The sequence below is a fragment of the Siphateles boraxobius genome, unplaced genomic scaffold (assembly GCF_051911475.1).
Source record: "Siphateles boraxobius isolate OS27281-9 unplaced genomic scaffold, OSU_SipBor_1 123, whole genome shotgun sequence".
In the NCBI taxonomy this organism is placed as follows: Eukaryota; Metazoa; Chordata; class Actinopteri; order Cypriniformes; family Leuciscidae; genus Siphateles; species Siphateles boraxobius.
The window spans coordinates 172,501-190,251 of record NW_027508726.1 but is presented as its reverse complement, the minus strand read 5'-3'; the positions used below and the strand labels follow the sequence as shown (position 1 = coordinate 190,251).

At 40.2% G+C, this 17,751-nt stretch overlaps 1 protein-coding gene across 1 annotated transcript in view; it reads right to left on the bottom strand.

The window, feature by feature from the left end:
- trim35-27 (tripartite motif containing 35-27) overlaps window positions 1-17,751 on the bottom strand; it is a 39,740-nt gene that overhangs the window by 18,085 nt on the left and 3,904 nt on the right. The window contains exon 2 of the mRNA XM_077224163.1: window positions 14,340-14,543. The gene's annotated coding sequence lies outside the window, so the exon portion shown is untranslated. The remainder of the gene's footprint in view (window positions 1-14,339; window positions 14,544-17,751) is intronic.

The window sequence follows — 17,751 nt, the reverse complement described above, 5'->3', positions numbered from 1 at the left end:
AAAGAGATTTTCAGATGTCCACTTGAGTGGACAGTTTGCATTTTAGTGAAACATTAACCAAACATTAAACATAATACAGTAATAACACAATATTGTGTGTATTTAACAAACCAATAAAAAAAAATCATGTGAAAACTATAATATATATATAAAAAATATACTATTGCAAACACAATTTAGTTGTTTCCCATTTGACCAGTAGATGGAGAAGAACTTCATATAAGTTGAACGTTGCCTTTGATGAAATCACATTCTCATGTTCAGACATCAAAGATCTGGTGGAGGTACAGCTCTGTGGAAACCCAACTCACACTCCCTCCAGTCTGACAGAGTATGTCGAATTACCCTTATCAGCTGATAAATCAACGCTTTCTCACTACCAATTCGTACGAGTGATTAAAAGGTGGCTAATTCGTACAAATTCATACAACCTCACTCATACGAATTTGTGCGATTTGTCTAAACCCACGTGATGTGTAGGTTTAGGGGCGGGGTCAGGGGTAGGTCATTCGTATGAATTCAGTGAGGTCATATGAATTCGTACGAATTAGCCACCTCGTAAAATTCGTACAAATTGCTGTGAGATCGGGTTGGATAATTCTGATAATGTTCCAAATGGACACATTTCCACCATAGCTCTCCTCTATGAGAAAACCTCAGACTGAAATCTACAGTGATCTATTAATATTTTTTGACTGTGGAAAAACTAGTTATCAGGTATTTTCAGTCTCATCTGAAATGAGCAGTGTTTTGGGTAACGCATTACAATTGCATATTCAGATTACTTTTTTGATGAAACAAGTAAGTAACGCATTAAAAGTGATGTGCATTGTACAATCAGATTACTTTTTGATGTAACGAGTAAAGAAACACATTACAAGTCACATGCATTACATAATCAAATCACTTTTTAATGTTAAGTAACACATTACAAGTAACATGCATTAAGTAATCCGATTACTTTTTGATGTAACAAGTAAAGAAACACATTACAAGTAACATGCATTGTGTAATCAGATTACTTTTTGATGTAACAAGTAAAGAAACACATTACAAGTAACATGCATTGTGTAATCAGATTACTTTTTGATGTAACAAGTAAAGAAACACATTACAAGTAACATGCATTGTGTAATCTGATTACTTTTTGATGTAACGCACTACAAGTAGCATGCATTACGTAATCAGATTACTTTCTGATGTAATGAGTAAAGTATCGCATTGCAAGTGCATTACGTAATCAAGATTACTTTTCTAATGTTGCGAGTAACGCACTACAAGTAATGTGCATTACGTAATCAGATTACTTTCTGATGTAACGAGTAAAGTAACGCATTGCAAATGCATTATGTAATCAAGATTACTTTTCTAATGTTGTGAGTAACGCAGTGAGTAACGCATTACAAGTAATGTGCATTACATAATCAGTAGAGATGCGCGGTTGGCGATTATAGCCACGGACTCCGCGGATAAACCGCGGATCAGGCGGATGACGTGACGAAAAAAAATATTTAAATTAAATTCGGGCGGGTGGCGGGCGGTTTCTAGTCTAGCGGCTGTCATCAGCAGCGCCTTGTATCAGCGGATGGCATGCGGGAAAATTGGTCAAAAACATTGGTGCGGATGGATGGCGGACGTATGATGAGTTTTGTGATGCGGTTGCGGATGAAATAATAGCCCATCCGCGCATCTCTAATAATCAGATTAAATTTTGATGTAACGAGTAAAGCGAAATTTATTGCTGGCCGTCGGCCATCTTGGTTTGGAGAAAAAAAAACATTCCACATACAACGGTTTGCCACTTGGGAACAATGTATAGGAGGATGCACTATTTTCACTGTAGTGATTGATACACTCTGTGAACTCTGTCATTAAAACCCATGCATATGCAATCACATGCATTTTGAATAGCGGTCTACTGTAGTGACATATATGCATGAAAGGGTTAAATAATAAAGGTCAACGAAACTTTTTTTGGAACATGTTTAGAGTATTCTTGTTCACTTCACACAAAATTATAATAATTAGATCTCACTGTGAAGCCAGATTTTTCAGCAGTAAACTGTTAGAGATTGCCAGGGAAATGACACTATGAGGCTGTGCGCTTCACTGAATCATGTCATTACACTGTACACAGACGCTGAGGGACACATTCATGCTCAAGACGGACAGAAATGAGCTTTGCTAAGGGAACAACACTATTAGTGCTTGTATCTATAGGGTCAGTCAGGGATTTGAACAAATCCTAAGTGTTAAAATTTGACAGGTATTTGCAGTGTATCTCATAAATCTCAGGCTTGAGGCTTGAGGCACACGTCAGAGAGATTTGAGGAAAATTACAAAAATTAACCGTTGTTTTACTACAAATAACACCAAAAAACATGGTAACCACAAATTAACCATGGTTTTACTACAAATAAACCCCAAAAAACATGGTAACTACAAATTAACCATGGTTTTACTACAAAAAACAAAACAAAACATGGTAGCCCCAAATTAACCATGGTTTTACTACTAATAAACCCCAAAAAACATGGTAACCACAAATTAATCATGGGTTCGCTACAAATAAAAAAAACTAAAAAAAACATGGTAACCACAAATTAACCATGGTTTTACTACAAAACGAAAAAAAAAAACCTTGGTAACCACAAATTAACCATGGTTTTACTACAAATAAACCCAAAAAAACATGGTAACCACAAATTACCCATGGTTTTACCACAAATAAAACCAAAAAAACATGGTAACGACAAATTACCCATGGTTTTACCACAAATAAAACCAAAAAAACATGGTAACCGCAAATTAACTATGGTTTTACTACAAATAAACCCAAAAAAACATGGTAACCACAAATTACCCATGGTTTTACTACAAATAAACCCAAAAAAACATAGTAACCACAAATTAACCATGGGTTTACTACAAATAACCCCCAAAAAAACATGGTCACCACAAATTAACCATGGTTTTACTGCAAAAAAAACCTCAAAAAACATGGTAACCCCAAATTAACCATGGTTTTACTAAATAAAAAAAACACACAAAACACGGTAACCACAAATTAATCATGGGTTCCCTACAAATAAAAATAAATTAAAAAAACCTTGGTAACCACAAATTAACCATGGTTTTACTACAAATAAACCCCAAAAAACATGGTAACCGCAAATTAACCATGGTTTTACTACAAATAAACCCAAAAAAACATGGTAACCACAAATTAACCATGGGTTCGCTACAAATAACCCAAAAAAAACATGGTCACCACAAATTAACCATGGTTTAACTACAAAAAAAACAAAACAAAAAACATGGTAACCACAAATTAACCATGGTTTTACTACAAATAAACCCAAAAAAACATGGTAACCACAAATTAATCATGAGTTTGCAAAAAAAAAAAAAATGGTAACCACAAATTAATCATGGGTTTGCAACAAAAAACAAAACAAAAAAAAAACATGGTAACCACAAATTAATCATGGGTTTGCAACAAAAAACTAAACAAAAAACAAACATGGTAACTGTCACGTTTCAGTATGTTTGAGTTTTGTTTTGTGATTTTGGTTCAGTCCTGTTAGTTTTCCCGCTCTGTCTGATTAGTTATTCCCGTCACCTGTGTTCTGTTAATTATCAAATTAGTCCCTGTTCATTTAAGCCTTGTGTTCTCCCTCAGTGTTTGTTGGTCGTCGTCGATGTAAGGTTGTGTGTTTTTGAAGTCCTGGAGTTTCCTTTGTTTCTGTATGTTCCTGTAAGTTTAGTTTGTAAATAAATCAACTATACTTCAGTTCCCGTGTCCTCGTCTTCGGCATCCTGCCACAACCCTGACAGAACGACCAACCATACAAAAACCGAAAATGAGCCAAAGGAGGAAGAACAAAAAGGTGAAACCATTTCACACACCTATCCTCTTTCAAGGTGAGCGTTCATTAGAAGAGTATGCGGGGCGTTACCTAGAGCTCTATGATGATGTGACGTTGGATGAAGAGGAACTGAAGCAGAGTTTCTGGGGTGGTCTGAAGGACCCGCTAGCCCAGATAATTCTGGTGAAGGACCTCAATATGTCCTTTTATGAGTTTGTGGATCACACGCTATGGGCGTGTGGATCCAACTACCTCGTAGAAGATCTCCCACTCCAATCAGTTCCAAGCCCGCCAGAACCGGAGCCAGTGTCTGCTGTTCCAGAGCCAGTCTTCGAGCAAGAGCCGGAGCCAGTCTTCGAGCCAGAGCCTGAACCCATCGCCTGCCTGCCTGAACACACCACACGTGAGTCCACACGAGAAGACACAGCGCTGATTGTGATGTGTGCGGCGATTCTGTGTGTGTGGGCTACACGCACATCAGCTCTGGCCCATGAGTCCAGTTCCGAGTCCCATGATGTTCTGTGTGTGTGGGCTACACGCACATCAGCTCTGGCCCATGAGTCCAGTTCCGAGTCCCATGATGTGCTGGCCCCGTCCAGTTCCGAGTCCCGTGATGTGCTGGCCCCGTCCAGTTCCGAGTCCCGTGATGTGCTGGCCCCGTCCAGTTCCGAGTCCCATGATGTGCTGGCCCCGTCCAGTTCCGAGTCCCATGATGTGCTGGCCCCGTCCAGTTCCGAGTCCCATGATGTGCTGGCCCCGTCCAGTTCCGAGTCCCATGATGTGCTGGCCCCGTCCAGTTCCGCGCCAGAGCCCGTTGATCCTGCGCCAGAGCCCGTTGATCCTGCGCCAGAGCCCGTTGATCCTGCGCCAGAGCCCGTTGATCCTGCGCCAGAGCCCGTTGATCCTGCGCCAGAGCCCGTTGATCCTGCGCCAGAGCCCACTGATCCTGCGCCAGAGCCCACTGATCCTGCACCAGAGCCCACTGATCCTGCACCAGAGCCCACTGATCCTGCACCAGAGCCCACTGATCCTGCACCAGAGCCCACTGATCCTGCACCAGAGCCCACTGATCCTGCACCAGAGCCCACTGATCCTGCACCAGAGCCCACTGATCCTGCACCAGAGCCTACTGATCCTGCACCAGATGCACCAGAGCCCACTGATCCTGCACCAGAGCCTACTGATCCTGCACCAGATGCACCAGAGCCCACTGATCCTGCACCAGAGCCTACTGATCCTGCACCAGATGCACCAGAGCCCACTGATCCTGCACCAGAGCCTACTGATCCTGCACCAGATGCACCAGAGCCCACTGATCCTGCACCAGATGCACCAGAGCCCACTGATCCTGCACCAGAGCCCACTGATCCTGCGCCAGTCCTGTCCGGCCCAGGGTTTCCTTTGCCGCTGGTCCTGCCCAGCCCAAGACCCTCGTTGCTGCCGGATCCCCCCTTTCCTGTCAATTTCTCCATTAAAATTTTGGGGGGGCGCCCACCCGAAGGGTCCTCACCGCCATGGCCGCCCGAAGGGTCAGCTCCACCATGGACGCCCGAGGGTCCGACAGCTCCGCCCTGGACGCCCGAGGGTCCGACAGCTCCGCCCTGGACGCCCGAGGGTCCGACAGCTCCGCCCTGGACGCCCGAGGGTCCGACAGCTCCGCCCTGGACGCCCGAGGGTCCGACAGCTCCGCCCTGGACGCCCGAGGGTCCGACAGCTCCGCCCTGGACGCCCGAGGGTCCGACAGCTCCGCCCTGGCCACGCTCACAGCCGGGTTCCGACAGCTCCGCCCTGGCCACGCCCACAGCCTACTCCGACAGCTCCGCCCTGGCCACGCCCACAGCCTGCTCCGCCCTGGCCACGCCCACAGCCTGCTCCGCCCTGGCCACGCCCACAGCCTGTTCCACCCCGGTTCCCCGAGCTACCAGCTCCGCCCTGGAGGCTTCCCGTCCCTGCACCACCATGCCCTCGTCAGCCTCAAGGGCGCCCACCCTCCCACCCCTTTGGATGTTATACGGCGCGAGGACGCGCCTTCGGGGAGGTGGGAGGTACTGTCACGTTTCAGTATGTTTGAGTTTTGTTTTGTGATCTTGGTTTCCCCTGTGTTTGTGATTTTGGTTCCCTCTGTGTTTGTGATTTTGGTTCAGTCCTGTTAGTTTTCCCGCTCTGTCTGATTAGTTATTCCCGTCACCTGTGTTCTGTTAATTATCATATTAGTCCCTGTTCATTTAAGCCTTGTGTTCTCCCTCAGTGTTTGTTGGTCGTCGTCGATGTAAGGTTGTGTGTTTTTGAAGTCCTGGAGTTTCCTTTGTTTCTGTATGTTCCTGTAAGTTTAGTTTGTAAATAAATCAACTATACTTCAGTTCCCGTGTCCTCGTCTTCGGCATCCTGCAACAACCCTGACAGTAACCACAAATTAATCATGGGTTTGCAACAAAAAACAAAACAAAAAATGGTAACCACAAATTAATCATGGGTTTGCAAAAAAAAAAAAAAATGGTAACCACAAATTAATCATGGGTTTGCAACAAAAAACAAAAAAAACATGGTAACCACAAATTAATCATGGGTTTGCAACAAAAAACAAACAAAAAAAATGGTAACCACAAATTAATCATGGGTTTGTAACAAAAAACAAAAAAAACATGGTAACCACAGATTAATCATGGATTTGCAACAACAACAAAAAAAAAAAAATGGTAACCACAAATTAATCATGGGTTTGCAAAAAAAAAAAAAAAAAAAACATGGTAACCACAAATTAATCATGGGTTTGCAACAAAAACAAACAAAAAACATGGTACCCACAAATTAATCATGGGTTTGCAACAAAAAACAACAACAACAAAAAAACATGGTAACTGCAAATTAACCATGGTTTTACTACAAATAAACCCCACAAAACATGGTAACCACAAATTAACCATGGTTTTACTACAAATAAATCCCAAAAACATGGTAACCACAAATTAATCATGGGTTTGCAACAAAAACAAAAACAAACAAAAAAACATGGTAACCACAAATTAATCATGGGTTTGCAACAAAAAAACAAAAACAAAAAAAACATGGTAACCACAAATTAATCATAGGTTTGCAATAAAAACAAAAACAAAACAAAAACATGGTAACCACTAATTAATCATGGGTTTGCAACAAAAACAAACAAAAAAACATGGTAACCACAAATTAATCATGGGTTTGCAATAAAAACAAAAACAAAAAAAACATGGTAACCACAAATTAACCATGGTTTTACTACAAATAAATCCAAAAAACATGGTAACCACAAATTAATCATAGGTTTGCAATAAAAACAAAAACAAAACAAAAACATGGTAACCACAAATTAATCATGGGTTTGCAACAAAAACAAAAACAAACAAAAAAACATGGTAACCACAAATTAATCATGGGTTTGCAACAAAAAAACAAAAACAAAAAAAACATGGTAACCACAAATTAATCATGGGTTTGCAACAAAAACAAAAACAAAAAAAACATGGTAACTGCAAATTAACCATGGTTTTACTACAAATAAACCCCACAAAACATGGTAACCACAAATTAACCATGGTTTTACTACAAATAAATCCAAAAAACATGGTAACCACAAATTAATCATAGGTTTGCAATAAAAACAAAAACAAAACAAAAACATGGTAACCACTAATTAATCATGGGTTTGCAACAAAAAAAAAAACAAAAAAAACATGGTAACTGCAAATTAACCATGGTTTTACTACAAATAAACACCACAAAACATGGTAACCGCAAATTAACCATGGTTTTAACTACAAATAAACACCACAAAACATGGTAACCGCAAATTAACCATGGTTTTAACTACAAATAACCCCCAAAAAACATGATAACCACAAATTAACCAGGGGTTTGCTACACTAACCATAGTTTAATCATGGAAATTGTTTATACAAATGGTAATCAATCTGCCAAAAAACTACACTTAACCACAATAAAACCATGGTAAACTTTCGTAAGGGTTTTTACTTGGGCCTTTAAGTCTTAGCATCTGAATAGCAACCACTCAGCATCCAAGCAACAGTTTAGGCTGGTGTGTGTACACAACTTCCTTACTTGAGTGAAAGTACAGATACTACTGGTCAAATATTACTCTGTTACAAGTAAAAGTTGTAAAGACCGATTTTTACGATTTAAGTAAAATTACAGAAGTACTTGTTTTTAAAAGTACTTGAGTATCAAAAGTACAAAGTAAATGTCAATGCATTGTTATATTATTGTTGCATTATTACAGGACCTTATGCCTCTGAAGCAACCTAGTGAATACACTGACACTGAGAGTTTCATCGTGTTGACTGTTTTACCCGAGCGTGACGCACTGTTTGAGTGCTGAGAATGACTGACAGCCGCAGCGGAGGGAAGCACTTAGGTGAAGATTAATTTAACGATTTAAATCTGTACCTCACATCAAACTATATGTAATGGCTTCAGAAATCTTGGAATACAGTACACGAAAACATTATAGTGCTTTATAATGTTTTTGTGCCTTTTGTGTTGTATAACAATAACATACGTAGGCTATACAATATCGGATCGGATTTGGATGGTCTCGTCTGGCGATACCCGATCCGGGAAATATTGCTAGTATCGGCGCAATACCGATACTGAGTATCGGATCGGCGCACCCCTAAAAAAGACAGCCATAATCATCTTCTTTTTTTATTTAACACTCCTACCACCCCAAAAGAAGTACACATCTATGTGTATCCATTCATGTACATATGAATCCAGTGGTATGTAAATAAAAATAAAAAACCTAGCTACAACCATAACTGAATAACTACCCAACAGCAATACTGCTTTAACAAACAGCACAACATAAATACTTATTTGCCATGAAAACAAAACTTTCAAACCATTACTCGTGACAACGATACTGTCTCTCACAGATCACTAGTAAAGAGAAATCGTACAAATCGTCAAACTTCACGACTTCAGTGATTACCGATAGGCTTGTCTGTCAGCCGCAAAAAAAACAATCATGTTTTAGAGACAGAAATAATCATGCCCTCCCTAACATAACTACTTTCTACTCAAGGACGTTGACAGAAATGTAGTAGAGTAAAAATTATGATATTTGTCTTTCAAATGTAGTGAAGTTAAAGTAAAAAGTTTCCAGAAAAAATAATACTCAAGTGAAGTAGAGATACACAAAAAGTGTACTTAAGTACAGTACTCAAGTAAATGTACTTTGTTACTGTCCACCTCTGAGTTTAGGAGAAAACCCGACTCAGTTTTCTCTCTGTGCAAAAGGGGCAACAGAAGTTTTTCTGACGTGTCTTTAAATGCAGTTTAAATCAAATTCGGTCTCAAATGAAGCTCAAACCCCAGACACACCGTCCCATACATGGACAAAATATTCCCTCTCTCGCTGCAGTAATCAGATTAAATGTCATTTATCATAGTCAAATACAAAATCATTTTTCTTGGCAATCACAAGTGTGTATATAAAAAGCATAACCTGTTCAATTATCCGAGATATTTTTGCAGGAGCCTGAGTTTATGAGCTCTCTCTCTCTTTCTTTCTCCCTTTTACAAATGTATGGAGTTTTTTCGAAGCCTTTGGAAACTTTTGTTTCAGCTCACGCATCATGAATAACGAGCGTGACTCCACTCACAATTACAAGTAATGATGCGACACAAACAGTCCTGAATCAAAGTGGGCTGTCATATATGTGTATAAAGGTTTGTAGAGCTTGATTTCACTTCATTTCATTGATCAAAACTGATTATTTGGTTTTAAACACATTCATTCGTAGGTGCATTGTGGGAATGGATTTTGTTTTCTGGGTAGTAAATAACATGGAGTAAAAAAAATTATCTTTATGTGTTATTCTTATTCATAAAAATCGAGTAAAACTATGTTCCTGTACTCCAGTAAGTGTTTATCCTTAACATATTGCTAACAATCTCAGAGTTATTTTTATGTATTCTTTCTATAAATCAGTGCAGATTTGACGGCAGAAAGACATGTGAAGCTCGAGCTGACGTTTGTACAAGTATACTAAAAGACTTTTATTTGATAAAACAGTTTAAACTGTTGATCAGACGACAGACGGTTTTGTTCATATTGATAATTTAGGAGCATTTAAAATATGTGTGTCAGATATGATACAGTAATTTTCCCTGATATTTTAAAACAGAAGAGTACAGTGTATTTTTTAAAATAATTGCATCTGTGTGGCCTTTGTGACCGTCTTAGCGTCAGAGTAATTCAGGCTTTGCTGAAAGGTTGTTATTGAAGGATGGAGAAGTTAAACACTATATTAGACTGACAGCAAAGCTGTTTCAAGCGTGAAAAGAACATTTGCACAGAAGTCTAAAAGGCACAGCAGCCAAAAATGACCAATTTAAATGTAAATGTCAGAGAAAGGCAGTAAAATGGTTGTGTAAAAGAAAATGATTAATATTCTACGCGATCTTCTTTTTTTTAAATTTTTATTTATTTAATCGGTCCCATTTTATATTAAGTGGCTTTAACTACTATGTACTAATATTGAAATTAATGATTTGATACAATGGACTTATTGTGTACATACATGTTTATACATATTACATTGTACTATATTTTAAAAATACCTGCATGTAATTATAGCTGTAATAAATTTATGTAATTACATTTGTAATTACACTGTTGACCCTTCCCTTACTAACCCAGACTTAAACCGACCCATAACACAAACACCTGACCCTAACCTTACCCGTATCGCACACACATGACCCTAACCTCACCCGTATCACCCACACCTGACCCTAACCTCACCCGTATCACACACACCTGACCCTAACCTCACCCGTATCACACACACCTGACCCTAACCTCACCCGTATCACACACACCTGACCCTAACCTCACCCGTATCACACACACCTGACCCTAACCTTACCCGTACCACACACCTGACCCTAAACCCACCCGTATCACACACACCTGACCCTAACCTCACCCGTATCACACACACCTGACCCTAACCTCACCCGTATCACACACACCTGACCCAAACCTCACCCGTATCACACACACCTGACCCAAACCTTACCCATATCACACAAACCTGACCCAAACCTCACCCGTATCACACACACCTGACCCAAACCTTGCCCATATCACACACCTCGTATCACACACACCTGACCCTAACCTTACCCGTATCACACACACCTGACCCTAACTTCACCTGTATCACACACACCTGACCCTAACCTCACCCGTATCACACACACCTGACCCTAACCTCACCCGTATCACACACACTTGACCCTAACCTTACCCGTATCACACACACCTGACCCTAACCTCACCCGTATCACACACACCTGACCCTAACCTCACCCGTATCACACACACCTGACCCTAACCTTACCTGTATCACACACACCTGACCCTAACCTCACCCGTATCACACACATCTGACCCTAATCTTACCCGTATCACACACACCTGACCCTAACCTCACCCGTATCACACACACCTGACTCAAACCTCACCCGTATCACACACCTGACCCAAACCTTACCCATATCACACACACCTGACCCAAACCTCACCCGTATCACACACACCTGACCCAAACCTTGCCCATATCACACACCTCGTATCACACACACCTGACCCTAACCTTACCCGTATCACACACACCTGACCCTAACTTCACCTGTATCACACACACCTGACCCTAACCTCACCCGTATCACACACACTTGACCCTAACCTTACCCGTATCACACACACCTGACCCTAACCTCACCCGTATCACACACACCTGACCCTAACCTTACCCGTATCACACACACCTGACCCTAACCTTACCTGTATCACACACACCTGACCCTAACCTCACCCGTATCACACACATCTGACCCTAATCTTACCCGTATCACACACACCTGACCCTAACCTCACCCGTATCACACACACCTGACCCTAACCTTACCTGTATCACACACACCTGACCCTAACCTCACCCGTATCACACACACCTGACCCTAACCTTACCCGTATCACACACACCTGACCCTAACCTTACCCGTATCACACACACCTGACCCTAACCTTACCTGTATCACACACACCTGACCCTAACCTTACCCGTATCACACACACCTGACCCTAACCTTACCTGTATCACACACACCTGACCCTAACCTTACCTGTATCACACACACCTGACCCTAACCTCACCCGTATCACACACACCTGACCCTAACCTTACCCGTATCACACACACCTGACCCTAACCTTACCCGTATCACACACACCTGACCCTAACCTCACCCGTATCACACACACCTGACCCTAACCTCACCCGTATCACACACACCTGACCCAAACCTCACCCATATCACACACACCTGACCCAAACCTTACCCATATCACACACCTCCTATCACACACACCTGACCCTAACCTTACCCGTATCACACACACCTGACCCTAACCATACCCGTATCACACACACCTGACCCTAACCTCACCCGTATCACACACACCTGACTGAAATCTGTTGTGGAAATTCTTTCAACACCTTATACAACAGTTGAAGAACAAATGAAGATCTCGAAAGTTATAAGTATACGTATTTATTTCTTGCAAGAAAGGCAGTTCACACACAGACAGAGTCTGACATGAGAAGGGCAAAAGTCTTCTCTTTTCACAGAGTTTATATACCCAAAAGATCACCCCTCCTCTGAAGATCTTTGGACTAAGGCCCCTGCACGTGGACAGTTTTCAGTTCCCCTACCCTTATCAATGCATCTCCACAGTCAGCACAAATGTCACTTTAAGAAACACCTAACCAAACATGTCTCGCTCTTGATGCACTCTAAATTATCTATTGCTAAGAAAAACTAATCATTCTGTCCCCTTGCACTGTCCCTTTGACCTCTTTGCAAAGAAGACACTATTGAACTATTTGCAAAGAATATTAATGCATCCTGCAACTTCCTCAACACATCTATGTTTTGTAAAACACACAAGCAGATATAAGTTTCAAAAGATACATTCAAAAGAAATTTCCATTACAAATCTTACCCATATCACACACCTCGTATCACACACACCTGACCCTAAGCTTACCCGTATCACACACACCTGACCCTAACCTCACCCGTATCACACACACCTGACCCTAACCTCACCCGTATCACACACACCTGACCCTAACCTCACCCGTATCACACACACCTGACCCAAACCTTACCCATATAACACACCTCGTATCACACACACCTGACCCTAACCTTACCCGTATCACACACACCTGACCCTAACCTCACCCGTATCACACACACCTGACCCAAACCTTACCCATATCACACACCTCGTATCACACACACCTGACCCTAACCTTACCCGTATCACACACACCTGACCCTAACCTCACCCGTATCACACACACCTGACCCTAACCTCACCCGTATCACACACACCTGACCCTAACCTTACCCGTGTCACACACACCTGACCCTAACCTCACCCGTATCACACACACCTGACCCTAACCTCACCCGTATCGCACACACCTGACCCTAACCTCACCCGTATCACACACACCTGACCCAAACCTTACCCATATCACACACCTCGTATCACACACACCTGACCCTAACCTTACCCGTATCACACACACCTGACCCTAACCTCACCCGTATCACACACACCTGACCCTAACCTCACCCGTATCACACACACCTGACCCTAACCTCACCCGTATCACACACACCTGACCCTAACCTCACCCGTATTACACATAGCAGCACAAGTGTTTTACAATACAACATCAACACAATACGTAGGCCTAGATTGTACTTATTTTTCGATGAAAGTACATAGTAGTTAAAGCCACTTAATATAAAGTGGGACCTTTTATAAAATTATAAAATATAAAATCATTTCTATAAAATTCCAGTTTCTTTTGCTACATTTCTATAAACACATTATGACCCAAGACTTTTTGCTCTGATGTGTTGCTTCACCACATCAGAGAACACAATGTTCAGAATCTGAATCGTGAATGTGACCAAGAGTTTTGATCAATTGAGTAAATCAGCATGAGAAGTCGATTCGTCTGGCTGGAGAATCTGTGTAACACCTGCTGTCTCACAGTGACACACAGAGCGCTTGTCATCCTCAATACCGCACGCGCTCACGCACACACACACTCGCGCGCACGCACGCACACAAGCACAGACACGCGCGCACACACACACACACACGAAAACAAATGCGCGCGCACGCACGCACAAACGCAGGCACGCAGACACGCACAAGCACACACACTTTGAAACAATCAGTATTGTAAAAAGCACTATATAAATAAAGGTGCCTTGACGAATACGGACGCACACACACACAAATAAACAATCTATACAATCAATCCCCTAGATAAACATGCACACCTGCATACAAACACATCATTTCCTTTAACTCACCAGAACTGCAGTCTCCCTCCCTCACTTTCTGCCATTTTTTCCCATTAATTCATGCCTTCCTTCCATTTTCCCCATCAGTCTGGCAGGTCATGCTCCATACATCCCATAATTGCAGTATGAGTGTATCTCTCCAGCCTCTGGTCCCAGCACACGCATCAGGAATCACTTCTCACAGGATGATGGCAGCTCAGTCCCTCTCTGCTCCTGCATACATCAGTATTCACTGGGAAATATCAAATATAAGAGCAACAGAGTGAAAAATGGGTGTTAAAAATGATAGTTTACCCAGAAAATGACAATTCTGTCATCATTATCCCACCCATTTCCCCATAAAACATACAAAAGAACTATGCAATTAATCAAAATAAAACAAGGTTATGATTATAGCTGCAACATGGAAAGTGGCATCAAAGTTACATAAAATTATTACAAATCAGACAGTGATATTAGTCTACAGGCGACAACAAGAGTTCATGCACAGATGCAGGTTTTATTTTTAATTTCAATAACGTTTGGATATGTCTCAGAAATGTATTGAATGTCTGATGAGTTAAATATGAGACCATTATTCTTGGCTAAAGCCTTTATTGTATAATATCTGTATACCTGAGGGTGCGACTAAATGAAAATTTGTATTCAAGCCTTTGACTTTATGCTTAAACACTGTAGCTCATTTATTTTCGTGAAAGAACAGGATTATTCTTTTCAAACGGTTTTGAATTTATACTAATTTATAAGAATCAAACTTTGTACAAACAGTGAACAGAAAAGCTAATAAACAAATCCAAAGAGCAATGTGATTTTTTTTTTAAATCTTTCCTGCAAAAAGATGCACTCCCCCCAGAAAAAAAAGGTACAAAAGCGGTCACTGTGGCTGGACCTTTTCAAAAGATACACCTTTGTACCTGAAGAGTGCATATTGGTCCCTCAAAGGTACATATTAGTACCTAAATGGTACATATTAGAACCTAAATGGTACATATTAGAACGCTTTTGAAGGGTACTGTTCAAGTGACAGCTTTTGTACCTTTTTTTTCTGAGAGTGTATAAAAAGACTGATGTAAGCCTGGCTAAATATACATCAGGAGTAATTGCGCATAGTTATAGTGGTAACTGAAGCCAGGATTAGATGCTTTGCTGAAGCTGGAAGAACAGGGAGTCCAGCCAGTTTCCCAGTCAGGAGGAACGTCTTGAGTTCAGTGGATCCAGACAGGAGGTTGGTAAATTCACACTGGTCTCTGAATATGTGGGAAACTCCACTGGGATTCACACTGGACTGAACGCAGGCGGTGGGATTTCGAAGACTGAAGGGGAGAACACTTACATGTCATTGGGTTTTAAGTTCTGGCCAAAAAACAACAGCAATTTCAACATAATTATACGGTATAACAAAGGTCTTTTAGGTAATTAGGTAAAGGACAGTTAGTTAAAACACATTTTACTTAAACAGAATAAAAAATATTTCACATTTCAACTACAAACAAATAAATGAATGAATGTATAAATAAATAAATGAATAATGTAGGTTGGGTCTTTCTTGATTTTATCAGAAATTATTGCCATTTTAAATACTTACTTCTTAATGTTTCATATCAAATCTATTGTAATTTTCTATTTTTTCCATGCATTTAATAGTACCGTTTTTTTCTTGATTGCTTGAACACATTTTTTTAAACTATGCCTCGTATTCTCAAAACAGTAAACACAAACATCCTATTTTCAGGTCAAAATGAAACTCTACACTCAAAACCATTCACTCCTGCTGAAAAACCAAACTTTGCCCTCAGACATCACACACAAGCCCTAACAAACACACACACTACAACAGTCTTACACACTGGTGCAAAAAATTCAAAACAATGTTTACAAAACTGGTAAGTTATGTCGCTTGTCATCCAAAAGCCAGGTTATAGTTTTTAAGCAGTCAAGAAAAACTGTAACATGCATTAAATTACTGCAGTATTTGCAAGATTTAAGAAAGGTTAGAAAAGCGGACTAAATCAATGACCGAATAGCTATTGATTGGCATTAATCAACGGCCAACAAAAAACCCTCAAAAAAACTAATTTCTGGAGTTGAGTGGCTCATCTTACCCCCTTATATAGCAGACAGCTCATGTTTAGTAAACTAATGATGCCTGAGATTGTTTCCTTCTTTGGGTTTAATGGAATATTATTTGTTTATTTTAAATTGCTACTTGTGTTGTTTTTTTGTATTGTTTGTTGAGCCTTTGTCAAAATACATTTTTCTACTCCTGTAGGGATGAACAATAAAGCTTTTGAGTTGAATTGAACTGCATTTTACTCCTTGGAGATCAGGAAAGATCCAGCCTTATTCAGAGACCAGAAACATCACAAGCCTCTTTGAAGTTTTTTAAATAAATGATGAATTCAATTCAATCGAATATGAACTATATTTTAAATGTTTTTAAAATACGTCTCTTCTACTTACCAATGGCGCATTTATTTGCTTAAAAAATACAGTAAAAACAGTAATATTGAGAAAAATTATTACAATTTAAATTACATGTGAATATATTGTTATACATGTGAATATATTGCAAAATGTATTTTATTCCTGTGATCAAAGCTGAATTTTCAGCATCATTACTCCAGTCTTCAGAGTCACATGATACTTCAGAAATCAGTATAATATGATGATTTGATGCTCAAAAAACATTTAAGATTATTTTCAATATTGAAAATAGTTGTGCTTCATATTTTTGTGGAAACTGTGATACATTTTATTTTTCAGGATTCTTTGATGAATAGAAAGTTCAAAAGAACATCGTTTATTTGAAATATAATCTTTTGTAACATTATAAATGTCTTTAATGTCACTTTTGATTTAGTGCATCCTTGCTGAATGCAAATATATACAGCATACAAAAAAATCAATTCTCCTTGATATTTAATAATATTAGTTTAGAGATACAGGCCAAACCAGATGTAGAAAGTAAAAACTGATTTGTGAGCCACATATGACTTAAAAATCATATATCATAAAAATCTTATGACCTATTTGATCAGTTTTAGTGAAAATCAAAATCATGGTGTTACTAGTGTGTTACTTACTTACTTAATCAATAAGCAATCAATCCTATAAGAGTTCTTTGTTTTGAGCATTAAAAGACAGAATACATCCGTGAAATCTGGAAATGAATGACACATTTGCTCAAGAATCAAGTATATCACCCTTAAAAACCACCATTACTCTGCAGAGAGATGAATCACACAGATTAACACGTATTTGACAATATAATTGAAGTGCTTAAACTGCTATTTAAATGATGTTATTTACTGTGGCTCTGAGCAACACATTTAACCTGAGTTTACGCAGTAATGACGTCTGTGTCTCGTGTCAACAGGTCACATGAAGAAAACTACAAACCAGAGACCAGCAAAGGCTTTAG